The sequence below is a fragment of the Heterodontus francisci genome, chromosome 20 (genome assembly GCF_036365525.1).
Source record: "Heterodontus francisci isolate sHetFra1 chromosome 20, sHetFra1.hap1, whole genome shotgun sequence".
Classification (NCBI taxonomy): Eukaryota; Metazoa; Chordata; class Chondrichthyes; order Heterodontiformes; family Heterodontidae; genus Heterodontus; species Heterodontus francisci.
Window position 1 is genome coordinate 85,556,965 of NC_090390.1, and position 6,826 is coordinate 85,563,790.

The following is a 6,826-nucleotide window of genomic DNA, read 5'->3' on the forward strand; positions in this document are numbered from 1 at the left end:
GGGGACGAGGCGGAAGGGAATGGGGGCCAGGGTAGGAAGTGGTAATATCGCGGGAGGAGAGTGATGTGGGCTATAAACACCTGCGTAGGCCAGATGTGCTGTACGGCCTGTTTCTGTGCTGCATATTCTGTATATTTGTATGCTTGACATTTAACTGACCTTCATCCAGCCTCCCCACCCCACCCCACATAGAAAAGGAGAATGACACAAAATCACAATTGTTGGGCACCATTGGTGTGATATCAAACTTGGGAGAGGGACACCGTATAGTTAATGATGAGAAAGAATGTAACATAGTACAAGACGACATTAGAAAACTGCAGACCTGTTGTATGGTTGTGGATTGATTGGGCAGTTAAGTGGCAAATTAACTTTAACTTTCGTAGGCAAAATAGAAAAGAACCTACAATTTAGGAAATAATTTTTTTTTATTCATTCATCTGATGTGGCTGTCATCGGCAAGGCCAAAATTTATTGCCCATCCCTCATTGCCGGTGAGAATATGATGGTGAGCCACATTCTTGAATACAGCTCTGTGTCTTGATAGGCCAGTTCAGAGGGGAGTTAAGAGTCAACCACATTGTAGTGGGTCTGGAGTCACGTACCAGGTAAGCATGGCCAATTTCCTTCCCTAAAGGATGTTAATGAACCAGGTGGGTTTTTACAACATTCCAGTAGTTTGATGGGCACTATTTTATTCCAGATTTAATTAATTAACTCAATTTAAATTCCCCAGCTGCTGTCATGGGATGTGAACTCATGTCTCTGAATCATTAATCCAAGTCCTATAACATAACTACAATGCTACCATACCCCTAAGTTGAACAGCAAAAGGATCTAGGGATACAATTAAACAAATCATTAAAAGCAGACATCAAAGGTCCTCAAAGCAAGTAAAAATGCTAACAAAGTACTGGAAGACATTTCTTTGGGTGTAGAATTCAAACATAGCCAAGTTATGTGAAATTTGCACAGGACACTAGTCGGGCCACACTTTGAGTCTCTATACTGTGAAAAGGATATAGCATCACTGGAGAAGGTGAAAGAAAGATGTACAAGGATGGTAGCAGAATTAAGAGATGACAGCTATCAGGAGAGGTTGAAACAGGGCTTAGAGGAAACCTGATAGAGGTCTTTAAAATTATGAATGTGTTGGACAGGGTGGATGTGGAGAGAGTGTTTCCCCTTGTAGGAGAATCTAATCATAGAGACCATGAATACAATAAGGAGAACTCAGGGAGTGGTTAGAATGTGGAACTTGCTACCACAGAAAGTGGTTGAGGTAAATAGATGATTTCAAAAGGAAACCAGGCATGTATATGAGAGAAAAGGGAATAGAAAGATATGCTGAAAGGCTGAGATGAGGCAGATGGAATGGAAGGAGACTTGTACAGAGTATCAGAATCCTTACAGTGCAGAAGGTTGTCATTCGGCCCATCGTGTCCGCACTGGCTCTCCGAAAGAGCAATTCCCTCAGTTCCATTCCCCTGCCTTCTCCCCATAATTCTGCCCATTCTTCCTTTTCATATAATGGTCTAATTCCATTTTGAATGCTTCAATTGAATCTGCCTCCACCACGTTCTCAGGCAGCACCTCCCAGACCTTAACCATTCACTATGTGAAAAAGTTTTTCCTCATGTTGCTTTTGCTTCTCTTACCAAATACTTTAAATCTGTGCCCTCATGTTCTCGATCCTTTCACGAGTGGGAACAGTTTCTCTCTATCTACTCTGTCCAAACCCCTCATGATTTTGAATACCTCTATCAAATCACCTCTCAGTCTTCTCTTCTCCCCAGTGAAAGCAGTCCAAACTTCTCCAATCTATCTTCATAACTGAAATTCGTCATCCCTGGAACCATTCTCGTGAATCTTTTGTGTACTGTCTTTGCTTCTCTTATTTGCTTTTTCACTTCCCCTCTGGACCTTCTATATTCAGCCTGGTTCTCAATAGTATTTGCTACCTGGCATCTGTCATAAGTACACTTTTTTTTTCTTTATCTTAATCTCGACCTCTTTTGTCATCCAGGGAGCTCTGGATTTGTTTGCCCTACTTTTTCCCTTTTGAGGGAACATACCTTGACTGTGCCTGAACTATCTCTTCTTTGAAGGTAGCCCATTGTTCATCTATTGGTTTTCCTGCCAGCTTTTGACTCCAATTTATTCGTCCCAGCTCCATTCTTACCCTACTGAAGTTGGTCATCCCCCAGTTAATTATTCTTACTCTGGATTGCTTTTTGTCCTTTTCCATAGTCAGCCTAAACCTTATGATACAATGATCACTGTCACCTAAATGCTCTCCTACTGATACTTGATCCACTTGACCCACCTCATTTCCAAGAACCAGGTCTAGCAGTGCCTCCTTTCTCATTGAACTAGCAACATACTGTTGCAGAACATTTTCCTGAACACACTCGAGGAACTCTTGCCCTTGACTGCCCTTTACACTACTATTATCTCAGTCTATATTTGGATAATTAAAATCATCCATTATAACTACCCTATAATTTTTGCACCTTTCTAATTTCCTTGCAAATATTTTCCTCCACGTCCTTCCCATTATTTTTTTTTATTCATTCATGGGATATGGGCGTCACTGGCCAGGCCAGCATTTATTGCCCATCCCTAATTGCCCTTGTGAAGGTGCTGGTGAGCTGCCTTCTTGAACCGCTGCAGTCCATTTGGGGTAGGTACACCCACAGTGCTGTTAGGAAGGGAGTTCCAGGATTTTGACCCAGCGACAGTGAAGGAACAGCGATATAGTTCCAAGTCAGGATGGTGTGTGACTTGGAGGGGAACTTGCAGGTGGTGGTGTTCCCATGTATTTGTTGCCCTTGTCCTTCTAGTTGGTAGAGGTCGCGGGGTAGATGCCAGTGTTGTAGCTGTACTGGAACAGCTTGGCTAGGGGTGCGGAAAGTTCTGGAGCACAGGTCTTCAGGACTATTGCCGGAATATTGTCAGGGCCCATAGCTTTTGCAGTATCCAGTGCCTTCAGTCGTTTCTTGATATCACGCGGAGTGAATCGAATTGGCTGAAGTCTGGATCTGTGATGCTGGGGACTTCAGGAGGAGGCCAAGATGGATCATCAACTCGACACTTCTGGCTGAAGATTGTTGCAAATGCTTCAGCCTTATCTTTCGCACTGATGTGCTGGGCTCCCCCATCATTGAGGATGGGGATATTTGTGGAGCCACCTCCTCCAGTTAGTTGTTTAATTGTCCACCACCATTCACGGCAGGTTGTGGCAGGACTGCAGAGCTTAGATCTGATCCGTTTGTTATGGGATCGCTTAGCTCTGTCTATCGCATGCTGCTTACGCAGTTTGGCATGCAGATAGTCCTGTGTTGTAGCTTCACCAGGTTGACATCTCATTTTGAGGTATGCCTGGTGCTGCTCCTGGCATGCCCTCCTGCACTCTTCATTGAACCAGGGTTGGTCTCCTGGCTTGATGGTAATGGTAGAGTGGGGGATATGCTGGGTCATGAGGTTACAGATTGTGGTTGAGTACAATTCTGCTGCTGCTGATGGCCCATAGCGCCTCATGGTTGCCCAGTTTTGCATTGCTAGATCTGTTTGAAGTCTATCCTATTTAGCTCGGTGATAGTGCCACACAACATGATGGACAGTATCGTCAATGTGAAGGCGGGACTTCAAATCCACAAGGACTGTGCGGTGGTCACTCCTACCAATACAGTCATGGGCAAAAGCATCTGCGGCAGGCATATTGGTGAGGACGAGGTCAAGTATGTTTTACCTCGTGTTGGTTCCCCCACCACCTGCCGCAGACCCAGTCTAGCAGCTATGTCCTTGAGGACTCGGCCAGCTCGGTCAGTAGTGGCACTACCGAGCCACTCTTGGTGATGAACATTGAAGTCCCCACCCAGAGTACATTTTGTGCCCTTGCCACCCTCAGTGCTTCCTCCAAGTGGTGTTCAACATGGAGGAGTACTGAGTCATCATCTAAGGGAGGGCGGTAGGTGGTAATCAGTAGGTAATTAGCTGGTGGCCTATGGACAACACTGAGCAATGTAACCACACCTTTTTTGTTCCTTCGCTCTAGCCAAATTGATTGTGTCCTCGACCCCTCTGGGACATCCTTTTTCTCCAGCACTGCAATGCTCTCAATCAATATTGCCATCCCTCCCCCTTTTTTCCCTTTCCTGAACACCTTGTATCCAGGAATATTTAACATCCAGTCCTGCCCTTCTTTGAGCCAGGTATCTGTTTTAGCCACAACATCATATTTCCACATGGCAATCTGCGCCTGTACCTCACCAGTCTTATTAACCACACTCTGTGCATTCACATACATGCACATTAACCCTGATTCAGACTTTATTACTTTCTCCCTTACTCTGACCCCACCTAATAACTTACTATTCCCTATTCTCATGCTATCTATCTCCCCCAGTATTCTGTGCTCCTTGGTATTCCTCTCTAATACCTGTTCCTGGTTCCCACACCCCTGACAAGTTACCAGTTTTGCTTCCCTCCAATCTGAGCTCCCTCTCAGGTTCCCATCCCCCTGACAATTTAGTTTAAACCCTCCCCAACAGCACTAGCAAATCTCCCTGCTAAGATGCAACCCGTCCATCTTGTACAGGTCCCACCTGCCCCAGAACCAGTCCCAATATCTCAGAAATCTGATGCCCTCCCTCCTACACCAGTTCTCCAGCCACATGTTCAATCACTCAATTCTTTTATTCCTTTGCTCACTCGCACGTGGGACTGGGAGTAATCCTGAGATTACTGCTTTTGAGGTCCTGCTTTTTAATCTCCTTCCTAGCTCCCTAACATCTGCTTTCAGGACCTCATCCCTCTTCCTACCTATGTCATTGGTACTGTTGTGGACCATGACCTCTGGCTGTTCACCCTCCCTCAGAAGAATGTCCTGCAGCTGCTCCGTGACATCCTTGACCCTGGCACCAGGGAGGCAACACACCATCCCGGAATCACGTTTCCTGCCTCAGGAACGCCTGTCTGTTCCCCTAACTAATTAATCCCCTTTGACTACTGCTCTTCCACTCTTCTTCCTCCCTTTCTGTGCAGCTGAGCCACCTATGGTGCCGCAAATTTGACTCTGACTGCACTCCTCTTAGGAACAATCACCCTCACCAGTATCCAAAATTGAAAACCGATTAGTGAGTGAGATCATATCAGGGGACTCCTGCACTACCTGTCTGGTTCTCTTAGACTGCCTGGTTGTCACCCATTCCCCCTCTGCCTGAATGCTCCTGACCTGCAGTGTGACCACCTCCCTAAACGTGCTATCCATGTTGACCTCTGCCTCGCGGATGCACGACAGTGACTCCAGCTGCCGCTCGATTTCTGAAACCCGGCGCTCAAGCTTCTACAGCCGGTGACACTTCCTGCAGATGTGTTTGTCTAGGACACATGGTGCATCCATGACTTCACACATGCCACAGGCTGTACATTCCACTCGGTAGAGCTGCCCTGCCATACCTTAAGTTAACAGACTATTTATTTTAAGTAGCTTACCAGTTACTCACCAACCAGCTCCGTCCACTGCACCAAAGGAAGAACCAAATACTGGTGCACCTCCTCCCGCTTCACTGAACCTGCCACTCACCAAACTCGAACCTCCACACTCAGCTTGCAATCTGCACACTGTTTGCAGGCTGCACCCAGACCTCTGTATTTATAATTTTTGAAGCTGAAACTGCAGCAACCAGATTAGACTGGTCAGCTACTTAAGTAATCAGCTATTCTGCAGTAGAGCCTGTTACTTCCTGCCTAAGACTGTAAGAAACTACTTTCGTAACCCTTCTTTAACTAGAGGTTAGGGTTAGTAGTTGGCAGGAAAAAAGACAGAGGCGCAAGGGGAGAGCCAACTGTGCAACAGCCCCAACAAACAAATTTCTCTGCAGCACCTGTGGAAGAGCCTGTCACTCCAGAATTGGCCTTTATAGCCACTCCAGGCGCTGCTTCACAAACCACTGACCACCTCCAGGCGCGTATCCATTGTCTCTCGAGATAAGGAGGCCCAAAAGAAGAGGTTAAATGCTAACTGAAAACCGGACTTTTATAAAGATAACACTTAAATCCCCACTCACCAAACTCAAATCACCACACTCAGCTTGCAATCGGCACTCCGTTTCATCAGTTGGGCTGAATGGCCTGTTTCTGTGTTGTATATTCTATGTGATTGGTAGAGTTTAAATAGTTTAGCACCAGCCAAATGCACTGTTCTTAGCAGAGAAGGTTAACAATATCCTTTAGAATTAACACCAAGATGGAACACCTGGTGATGGAAGATTGGGTCCAAATCCCCACCAAGTATCAGTCTTGGTCAAAGTATTCACACGAGTCAGAGCCACAGCACTTCAAGGCACCCTTCATAATTGATTAGACCAGTCAGTTGTGGCTCAGTGGGGAGCATGCTCAGCTCCATGTCAGCAGCTTGTAGGTTCAAGCCTCACTCCAGAGACTTGAACATATAATTCAGACTGGCAGTCAGAGTGCTGCACTGTTGGAGGTGCTATCTTTTGGATGAGATGTTGAATTGAGGCCCTGTCTGCCTCTGAGGTGAATGTAAAAGATCCCACAGCGCTACTCTGGTGCCCTGGGCTACCATTTATTCCTGAAACAAGATCACCAAAAAACAGCTGATCTGGTCATTATCTCATTGCTGTTTGTGGGATCTTGCTGTGTGTAAATTGGCTGCCACATTTCCTACATCATCTGTTCTGATATCCCCTTCCATAGCTCAATGTCAAAGGTGTTTCGTATCACTCTTGTTCAGCGCCTTGAGACATTTCCTTTGTTAAAGGTGCTATCTAAATGCTAATTGTTATTACAACCGTCCTTC